Genomic DNA, 12,142 nt, shown 5'->3' with positions numbered 1-12,142 from the left:
CGACGTGCTGACATGGCATCCAGGAACTGGTGCAGTACCCTGGATGCTGATGCCTGTGAAATCCCCATCATATCACCAGTTGGTCTCTGGAAGGTACCTGTAGCTAGTATTCTTAGGTCAACACATACCTTGGTATCCACTGGGATGGGTTCCCCTCTGTTGCTACTGTGTGTGAGGTGTGGCTGGCACAGCTCAACAATTTGCTGCAGGAGGTCTCTGTCCACCCTATAACGCTCCACTATCTCCAGCTCATGTAGCCCCTGGTAGGTTACCCTGGGTCTGTACACTGTTCTCCGTCTCCTCACTGTGGGTTGCTCAGCAGCATTCACAACATCACCACCCTTAGCACCTTGCACATGTTGGTTTATGATAGCAAGAGCAGCCCCAAACATTTTGCCCGACTTTAAAGTTTTTAAGCTTTCCCTCTTTGTATACTGCAATATTGCAGAGTTCTTTGGAAAAAACAGGGAAGAATGCTGTTTACAGAGTTTAAAGTGCTGGGCTGGGCTGGGCTAGTCTGCTACCTGTGTAATTGGCTGATTCTGATATATTTCACCTGACAGCTCTGCTAGTTCTCCTTGGTTAACTTCCTACTACTTCTTTTCCTTCCTTTTCCCTTTTTGTTTCCGCCCAGGGCAGCGCCACGCAAATGAGCACACACGAGCACACAAGTGCGCACACGCTGTGTGCATGTTTGCAAGAAATTTCAGATATATTCACGGTGTACACCTTTGATTTCTGGTTTTCAAAAAGGACAACTGTAGACACTTCTCTTGCAATCCTGAGCAACTCAGGGCAAACACAAGACACTGTGCTCCAATAAGCTTACAGCCTTTCTGACACACCCCCTCATGATGTTACCTATATTCTACTCTACTTCTCACCTACTCCTACACTTACACTCTTGGGACATGGCTCACATGCTGGGGAAAACTGGGATTCACTATCCTTATCCTCATTTCCATAGGATTGCCTACTAATGCATGGTTACATCTCTTACACTGAGCTTTCCCCCTTAGCAATCACTATTCAGTGGCCATGTTGTCTTCAGCCTGCCATTCGCCTGCATGGCAGGATAAGCTTTTTAGTGAAAATGGCCATTTTGGCTATTTTTAAATTATTTTCTTGTTTTTTAAAGTGCCACACATTTGCGCAGTGCTGCGCTACACTTAAACATCGGAGATTGGGGAAAAAAAGTTAGATTTTAATAATTTTAAACATTTATAAATGCCAATGGCCTTATATTTGGCCATTGGCATGCTTCCTCAACTGTATGCATCCTTTATTTGGAGCTGTCATAGCTCCGTTTAGCTATTTGCAGAACGGTACTCCGTTACCAACGGAGTACATTTCTGCAGATAACACTAATCTTCCACGGACAGGTTAGTGTTTCCTGGATTGCAAATTTACCTCATTTACATAACTTTCAGCAGCAAATGAGGTAATTTGCATACCATGACACTGTCCGTGCAAGAGTAGCTTTAGCAGCTCTCATGCACGCCCCTGCTGGCTGTACCTGGATCGCACAGCAGACATATTACCTCCGTGAGTTCCTACACTCTTCTTGCACTTCATGCAAGCTTTCGTAAATCCGGCCCAAAGTCATGGGAGCAAATCCATTCAAGTGTATTGCTATCTTCTCACTATTGTGTTCCTTTCTCCTGAAATGTGTTATACTGACCCCTTCTTTATGAATGATTCTGTGGCATTCTAATGTCTTTATTCTAAGTGCTTTGATGGCTTGGTGTACCCATGAAAAGATTTTTACTGTACCAGTGCACTGGGTGGAGATCAAATCCCCTGGGGGTTCCATGTTGTATTACAACCTTCATTTTGCAGCCTACAAATACATAATATTCCCCGGACTTATGTTTTATGACCTCTTTGAATCTGACTGCTCCAGTGGCTTACATTGCTAGTGCATGGGCTTGGTTAAAAGTCCCGTGAAGCCAGTTTATCTTTTCTTGCTATCAGTCTGCACATGTGCTATATTTTACATGCATTTTATGACAACTTTGAGTCTGACTGCTTCACTAACGCTCTCGCTAATGCAGTGGTAAACAGAATATCACTTGGAAAGACATGGGTTCAAATTTCTTCAGTTCTATCTTTCTTTTCTTATCAGTCTGCACATGTGCTATAGTTTCCTTATGTGTATTTATGACATTTTTTGTCTGACTGCTTAAGCGTTTCCTCCTGCTAGAGAACCGAGGATGTTCTGACGTGTGGACTGCTCTGATGGGTTGACTCTCCTCAGAGTATCACATTTTCCTTTTTTTAATGGTATTCATATTAAAGTACAGGTTCAATGCTTACAATCTGACATTGTCAGGATTGATGCATGTTGGTACATCATGTTACTTTACTGTGTCCCACCTCTCATGTCTATGTTTCATATTATTTTACATTTAGGTATTGTCATACCACCCTCTGCATTGCGTTTTGCTGCCCTGCTTTGGTGGGTAACTCCTTTTGCACTTTTCTGTTTGTCTTTGTGGTTTCTGTTGCTATAGTGAAACCTCTACTCCACTGTCAGCCATTATTTTCACTTTCATAGAACATTTCTTTGCATTTATATATTACTGCACATTAACATTGACAACATAATTTTCTAGTTTGTGATCTCAAACTTGCAACAACTGGCAGAGGTGTTCCTGCAGATTCAATGTTTATCTCAGCTGCACTTACTTTAATCTGTTTGCGAGGTGATATAACACTCTATTTATTTATTTATTCCAGTTTGATGACCGGGGAGGTCCACTGGGCTCGGGGAGCCCGTTTTCAGTGAATGCCCGGGGGGAAAAGCTCCAACAATACATAGTTACATGAATAATTACTAAGAAACTTTGCATTACTGACAAATAAACAGGTAGTATTCATAAAGAAACAAACAATTACAATTTTGTTTAGGTGTAAAAGACAGGCAAATGGCCTTGAGGCTAGATTTTACAGTATAGTTATTTATACATAATACAAATGAGCAAGGTTAACTAGGTGAGAGGTTAGCCAGGAGTAAAAGTGGCCATGGGCTGGTGCTATGGCTGTTATGAGGAGCTGCTTGACGCAAACAATGGCCTGGCCACATGCAAAGGTAATAATCATTGGGGCTTATTGTGCACACTGTATAAATAGTGCTGGCCTGGCCACAATCACAGACATGTTGTTTCCGAATCCCAAGGATTATCTCACACTGCTTATCAGCTTTCCAGACTCCAAGGGGGTAGGGAGGGTTATGGTCTGTATTGTGTCTTTATGTATTTTTATCAGTACTCATTTTTGAAAAAGTATTTTGATTAACTTAGAAAAGGTAATATTAGATGTAATACCATTGTTACTTGCTTTGTATGTTCTGCTTGTTTTCTGTTATGCTACATTGGGTTTCTGTATCAGTGTGTATTTCTTCATGCACTAAGTCCCAAATCCTATTTCTCACAGTTTCCTTTCCATGACTATAGTTGCCATTATAATAGTTAAACGTTGAAATGAGAGTTTATATGTCTACTGTATTCATCCTGACAGGCTGTTCTTTAATTCACCTTGTTTTTTTAAAACATGCATATGGTATATTAAAAAAATGGTTATAGAGGTGAATTCCCCTGTTGAGAATTAAGTGTCTATCCCTTGTCAATAAATTGCTTTGTGTGCTGCCATGCTGTGACAAAAAATGCTCTAGGATCCAACTCACTTACCTGTAAAAGAAACAGACATATAAATAAATAAAAGTGCATGACATTTTTAAAATTGTTATAACTCTTGGTTGCAATATTAATATCTTTTCTGTATTATTAGTTCTTCAGTTTAGATGCTGGCTGAGTTAGCTGAGTCTGCATCTGGTTGTTGGATGAAATATATTCAGGGCTGTCACCATTTTATTAATTTTTTGCAGGTTTTGGTGTCTGTGAAAAGAGTGAGGATGGGATTCAGAAAGAAGTCCACCATGGACACTAACTGCTGTGGCCAAAAGGGGCAGTTTTGCACAGTTGCTGAAAATGCGATTCAGAGACATGTTTAGCTACAGCAAGAAAAGACCTCATTACTGACTAATTTGCATGTCCCTGAATTGTGTGTTGTTACTGCTAATGCTAATCAGTGGTGTCCTTCTGTACTTACCACTGGTGGCCCCCTGCATCGTGCTGACACAGTCACCCTCGTCATTCATTCTTACACACACAAACACACACACACACACACACACACACACACACACACACACACACACACACACACACACACACACACACTGCCATAACTCTCTTGTCTCTCTTGGAGTTTACAGAGCATCCCTGATGTTGCCTTATTTTTTACCTCTTCCTTGTAAATTATAGATAAGCCAGGTCAGTTGATAATGCCAGACATTAGATTTACTTATTATTATTCAGAAAATGCCAAATGCTGCAAGACCTCTTGCTCTATTAACTTCTTAAGTGGCTCAGAGTAATATTTAAAAAGATGCTCTGGTATCATCTAGTTTCTCCCAGTCTGTTCCCATAAGTCTTGAGCATGGCCCTTGTAGGCCTTGAAATGTTACAGTCAGTCAATAATGTTCTGCCGCAAAACATGTTGTTCTATTAAGTTTGTAAGTGACTTATTGTAATATTTACAAAGTCTTCCTGGTATATAGTTATCCCCCCATACTTCTTTTATGCTGCAAAACATTGTTCTGTTAACTTTAAAAAGTGGCTAAAGGGTAATATTTAAAAGTCTCTGGTGTCTAGTGTCCTCCCACTACCATTATTGTAGGTTTTGCTCATTAGTCAAGGGGAGTTTGGAGGTATGACAGCCTGCCTGTGCACACACATTCAGACATTCATAGACAAAACAGACATGCACGCACACACGCACACACACACACACACACACACACACACACACACACACACACACACACACACACACACACACACACACACACACACACACACATTCAGAGTTGCATATGCACAAACTGACTGTAGCTAAGACTCACCCACCCAACCAAACATACTCTGCACACAGTTACCTATTTATTCATCCATACACACGTGAACTCACACACACACACACACACACACACACACACACACACACACACACACACACACACACACACACACACACACACACACACACACACACACACAAAATCAGCTATCCCCTAACTAACCTCCTACTGTGACCACTCAGAGACCCAATCACACATGCAATCACACTCTTACCTGAGACCACTCACACCAGTGTAGACATATACACACACCTTCTACCACTACTTCTTCACAGACACTTCTTACCTGATCATACAATTTAAATGGTCTGTCACATTAACTACACTGTGGATTGCAGCTTTTTTGCCATGTTTATTAACATGGCAGATTTTGCTAAGTGGCTACAGAAATCCCTTACCACAGGCATTTCCAGGGGAGAGGACATGGCTAATTAGCATGTGCCACCCCCTGGAATCCCTCATTAGTATGTAGCATGGCAATACAGATGGCCTGTTTCGGTTATCCTATGGAACGTGTAGGTGTAGAACATTTTCTTTTTGAAAGGATTGTCAATGGTGATTTTCTTTTTTTCTAGGGTGAAAAAGAAAGTTTTGTAAAACTAGGAGGCAGTGATTAAAAGCTTTGCTAGTGATCCTTTTAGCAGAATTAAATATTTTGATTGTTTAGTTTCTGAACATCTCAGGTCTGCGGTAAGGAGTACCGCTGACAGAAATGTTTCAGTAGAGGGCTAGAGCCTTGTGAGAATGACGGTGAACCATGGATAATTCATATATTCTATTTTTCCCCTTAGATCATTTAAACATTTAGAGTGATGGTTGTGACGAAGTACATTCTTTGTACCTATATACTTAGATATAGGATTTTCATCATCCTGTCTTGAAAGACATGTTGTAATTCAGTAAGCGTAAGCCATAAAACCTTTAAGTGAGTTTGGGAAATTAGATCATTTGTGCTACTTTAGATCCATCTGTATTAGCAAGAAGTGCTTTACTCTCTCAAATAAACCAAACTTTGGCTTTGTAATTGTTGCCTGAATATATTACTTGTAAGGTTTCAAAGGCAGTTTGTTGCAGAAACTATAATGATTAAGGAGACCATTTCTGTAATTTGGAAGATTATTTAGTCCCGTGAGTAATGTTTTTGCTTTTGAAGAGGTCAGATGAAGCCCTAGCTTGCTGATTCATATATCTAGCATGATGAATCCTGGCTGCAGAGTTTTGTTAATGTTGTATTGGGATGAGGCACAACCAGCTATTGCTTGTTATCTGTTTCTTGAGTTGTCATGGATTCACCACAACGTTTCCAAAGTTCATTACCGAAAAAGGGAAAATAGCGGTGTATAACTGAACCTCTTAGAACTGCTGCTGCATATACTATTACTGATGAAAGATCGTATTGTAATTTCAGATGAACTTATTAAGCAGCCAGTTAGCTTTGATGTATATCAGTGATATCAGCTCTTTTAGTGATGACTGAATTTGTAGGTTTGGAATAAGACTGATTCATAGTGTTCTTTGTCCAGTACAGTAGTTATTGCTGTATGGTTGACTAGTGCAATTTATACACCTTACACCGTTGTCTCTTTTAAATCCATGTTGAAAGCCTGTGAAAACAGAGTAAAGACAGAGGTGTACTGTGCCCTAGCTAGTCAATAAAAGCAGAAGTGCCCAAACAATGACCAAAACAAAATAGTAAACAGTACTTGGAGAAGAGTACCTTTAACTTTATTTTCAAATGTGAGCATTAACAAAGCCATCAGGTTTACTCACTGGCTTTTTCAACATTAAAACAGACATTTATTTTTTGTTTCATATAAAATGGTCCAGTGTCATCATTATTTTTGAAACCTGAGCGGTCAGTAGAAGTATTTCAGACGTTCATGATTTCTTATTTATTTCCTTTATAAAATATTAAAAAAAACAACACAGACAACGTATATACACTAACAATAAGTAAGTACATATATGTCAGTTAAAATTACCATGGCATTACATAAAAGGCTGATGAAAATGCAGTAAAATAATTATTTAGCCACTAGAGGTCACTGCAACATGTTAGTTTCAATACAATCTCCTTATGTTTCAGGAATGGTTTCAGTTCAAAAGTATCATTAAGAATCTCATGGTTTCCAGACGATTCAGACAATAAATCCAATAATTTTTTTGTAATGCTGAGTAAATGATTATGTCATGACCTCATTTACTCAGATATAATACAGCTGTAACAGACCAAAATGTAATTCTGCTGCATATAGATACAGATGTCTGTAACTGTTTTGCATTTCACACATTACTTAACCATTTTGTGGTAGATTTCTAAAGAGTTCTGTTTAATTTTTTACTGTACAGCAACCTGCACATGTACACAAAGCAGGATAAGTGAGAAATAAAGAATGACAGAATACAAGCCAATGTGTGTCATATTCCTCATCCACAGAACTTACATGAAACTTTTTTTTTAGTTGGTTACTTCTAGCAGATAGTTAAGGGATGGGAGGCTGGCATAATGGTTAATGTATTTACTTTACAGACACAAGGTACAGAGTTTGATTCTCACATAAAGTAGTTAGCTAGGCTTAAAATGGCCCACAAAGGCAGTTATCCTAGTACTAATCTATGAACCTATTAATATATTTAAAAATGGTGTAGCATCTCCAAGAGAAATTACCTTTTATAAAATGTGTCTCTTTTAAATTATGACTGCAGATCATTCTGTGGTGTTACCATTGTGAAAAAAAGTTGTTTTCCCATCTCTTAACTTTAGTATATAGTTACTATATAGTACATGCTGATACTTATGAAATGTTGTCTCTGATAATGCTGTGATATGCAGTGACAAAAATGCATGTTTTTGTTCTGTCTTTATAATTTAATAAAACCTGTTTACTTTACTTGTCCTGTATGTACTTTGCAATGAATCTACATTGCGGATTCCTTCTTTATGAAACTTTGTTTTATATTATTCATATGACATTTCATGGTGTTACTATCACAACCATGTCTTACTTTCAACAACTGCAGCCATGGATTGATTTTGATTATGCAAGGAGTGTGGCAACAGTGTTTGAAATAGAACGATTCTTTAAATGTCCTTCCTGTAAAATATAGCTGTAACAATACCATCTAATAATTGTACAATAGTTGTCTCTAAGTAATAAACTCTGATCACTTTTGTTAGTTTCAAAAGACGAAGCAGGGTGACTGGAAATTATTTAATTAAATCCTTTTTTGGACAGTGACATAGGTGCACAAACATTAAAAGAAGAGAAAGCAAACCACAGTAACGTTTTCATGCAGTATACATATGTGTTTAATTTTTGACAATATCACTCCAATATTGCATAAAGTGCTCAGTTCCTACTTTTCCTTTAATATTCCTCTGCCTGAACATTATTCTGCATGTATTGTTCCCACAGATTCCATTTGCTGCTTGCTAAGCAATTTGCTCCTTCTCTTTTCTAAAGATCACACTTCCACTTCTTCTGCCTCCTTTACAATGTTCAGTACTCCAGTTAGAGATGCTTCATTTCCATTTCCTAGTAATTGCTACTTAGGGAGTCAATAGCATCAAGCTTCATTAGGCCTTACTGTGTCTGTGCAATTCAGATCCCTATGTCCCAGCTCAAAATCGTAATTTCCTTAGTTACAACAATTTGCTGTCCAACATTCGTGCCAAAGTATTCTTTAGGAAATTTAAAAAATCTGAAAAAACACCACAACTCACAACTTAAACACAGTAGACCAGCTTCTGGAAACAAAGTAATATCCAAATCCGGAGTTTATTCACGTATAAAAACAATAAATATGAAGCGCTTTTCATTTGATCGGTGATACAAACTTCTTCAGATAAAAGTTTTTTTGCTCTCAGGCACTATTTAAATTGATGAAAGTCATGTGAGTCTGATCATTTAAATAGTTAATTACTTAAACTCTTTTAAAGCTAGATTACATTATAAGTAAAAAACACTGAAGCATACCATTTCTACATAGAACAGCCAAAGTAAAACAATATAAACTGTCACGACAAACTATGCAATAATCATCTTAAATAAAAAATAAATTAAACTATATACAACTGTGTAATACTAAAATGATCATCCTAACAATGAACATGTATATATTTTTTATTTAAGATGATTATTGCATAGTTTGTTATGACAGTTTATTTTGTTTTACTTTGTTCTGTGTAGAAATGCTATGCTTCAATAGTTTTTACTTAGAATGTAATCTAGCTTTTAAAGAGTTAACTAAGTAATTAACTACTTAAATGATCAGAATCACATGACTTTCATCAATTTAAATAGTGCCTGAGAGCAAAAAAACTTTTATCTGAAGAAGTTTGTATCGTCAATCAAACAAAAAGCGCTTCATATTTATTGTTTTTATACGTGAATAAACTCTGGATTTGGCTATTACTTTGTTTCCAGAAGCTGGTCTACTGTGTTTAAATTTTAAAAATCTGCCAGATTGTTGCATTCCCAAAAAATCTTTCCAGTTATCTCTCTTTCTTTCCTGTCACACATCCAGTGTTTGCTATCTACCAAAGGAAAAATTCTCTGAAGTCTGCTTGTGGTATACAAAATACCTATGCAAATAATTCCAAGAAAAATTTTAAACTTTCTGAAATTTGTTACATACTTGAGAACCATGCAGATGTTGTCCCATTCTTCCTTTGTAAATTGTCTTGTCATATTCTCTCTCTCTCTGTTTTCCCAATATTTTCTAACCTCCTTTAATTGATTCTTATAGTTACCCTGCAATGTTTTGTGTGCCCTGCCATTTATCCCTAATTTAACAGCAGCTTCTGTTCTAGCCCGAAATAAAAACTTTACCAGAGCTGGTCTTTCACTTATCACTTCCCTACCCCTTTCGTTTTGCTTATGTGCTGTTATCAATCCCTGGTAAGGAAGTCAGTCTCTAACTTGCAGCCCAAATTTCTGCTTGGCCTCAGTACATTGGCTCATTTGTTAATTTTCTCGTGCCTGTTTTCTATACCCCTTCTTACAATCATCCCTATTTGTAAAATCTCCCATCTCCATTCATGTGATGTCTTAGTTCTTGGAATATTTTCTGCTACTTTAAAATATGATATTCTGCATGGATTTTACTGTGTCTAAGGACTTGAACCCCAAATCCTATGCTCTCCTTATTTCTGAAACCCCCTCTCTGTTTCACCATCACCCCTTTCCACTTTGATTTTATAAATTTCTGCTTGTGTTATGCATATGAGCCTTAATTGTGTAGCTCTAAATTATCCCTTTAAATTAGACAATTCTAAACCACTTTGTTCTAAAGAGAAAATCAACTTATTGCATTTAACTCTTACCCCCTTCCCAAATAAATAATTTCAACTCATTATTAATCATCTTCCACAACTCCTCCTCTGGTTGATAAACATATGCTTGACCTGTATATAAAATGAAAGGAACTAAAAACATTTTTACTGCATGTATCCTACTATTTGTATCCATAATCAAGAGTTTACATTTTTCAATTTTTTTATTATCTTTTTAATCATCCATACACTTAAATACTTCATCTTTATCATGTCCCCATAAATATGGGTATCACTGAATGAATTTATGTATGGGTACATTGTGTACTGCTATAGCTTTGTTTCATCTTAATTAATGTTATATCCCAAAAAGACTTGAAATGTTTTAAAAATGTTGCATAACAGGGAATGTCCATTTCTGGATTTATTAAGTTCAAAATAATCTGCAAATAAAGCTAACTTTTCATGATTATCATACAGGTATTTTAGAGGCTGACTTTACATTTGTAGAGAGAATAGGACTTGGATCTTAGATTGCAAATGGGAGTGTACTGCTGAAGGAGAGGGAACATGGAGGGGCATTTGCTGGCATGTTGGAGGGATTTGTGTCTTGTTTTTAGTTAAGTGCATTTTAAAAGGTTTGGAAATAATTCAAACCAATTGTATTTTTGATTGGAGTGCACTGATGCATCCTACTTGGTATGTTAGTAGAGAAATTGTCAGTTGTGTTGCAGATTTGTTCAAAAGTTTGAGAGGACTTTGGATTGGAAGTTTATAAAAAATGTGGAGGTGAAGGCAAGACTACGCAATAAGTATATAATAGCTGTAGCTTTTTTACCAAGATCAGATAGGAAGCACTTGGCTGTATTGAGTAGTCCCAATTTTTCATGGCATTATGAATCTGCTGGTCGAATTTTAGCTAATCATTGATGATGACGAAGTGATTTGATATGGGAGACACGTTCAATAGTAGTACCATTGTGGGATTTTATGGAGAATGTGCTTGCCTTGTTAGGTGTAGGTTTTGAAGAAAACAGGATGGGCTTTAGGTTTTTGGGGGTTTCAGGCAAGATTAGAATGCTCAGTCCTGTTTTTGCTGTTGAGAATGCTAGCTGGGTGTACTGCTGGAAATCAGGTAAGGTGGATGCAGTACAGATGATGGTGGAGTTATCTGCATACTGGATGAGACTCCGTTGAGATATGGCAAATGGCAGATCATTAATAAAGATATAGAAGAGTAAGAAGCCTAAGGTAAAGCCTTTGAGGTTTTCTACAAGGATGGGAACAAACTTGGATCTTCAGTTTTTCCATTTTTCACTTTGCATTCTGTGCTGAAGGTATGATTGAAACCATTGAGTTGATGTGGTTGAAATGCTTAAAATGAGAGTCTGTGCATAAGTTTCTGATGAGATGCATGTCAAAAGCTTTTGACAGATCTAAGAAGACAATGGACTCTAGAAGATCATTATTTCGATACCGATGTATTGGACAGTGCCAGTGTCACAGTTTGGTTGAAAGCCATACTGGGATGGAAAGAGAATGTTGTGGTCTAGGAGGTGAATTAAGAGTTGGTTATGGATGCATTTATCTCAGGAATCAGGATAGAGGTGATAGTATGGCAACAGGTCTGAATTTAGACATTTCTGTAGATGGGACATCTTTGTGTAGGGGCAGTTTAAACAATTGTTTCCAAGTCTTTGGAAAAACAGATTCTTGGATTGATGTATTAATTACAAATGAAACCAGGTTGGCTGTTGCTTCTGCTGTGATTTTCAGGTATTTGGAGGGGGAGTTATCTGAAGCTACAGTAGTAATTTTCAGATTTGTGAGGTGTTTACTTATAGTAGAGATGGGGAGTGGCTTAAAGTTGAAAGTGTGTATGCTAT

Source organism: Protopterus annectens, chromosome 1.part1 (assembly GCF_019279795.1).
Source record: "Protopterus annectens isolate FY-2018-M chromosome 1.part1, PAN1.0, whole genome shotgun sequence".
Lineage (NCBI taxonomy): Eukaryota > Metazoa > Chordata > Ceratodontiformes > Protopteridae > Protopterus > Protopterus annectens.
Note: the sequence above shows the minus strand (reverse complement) of the source record.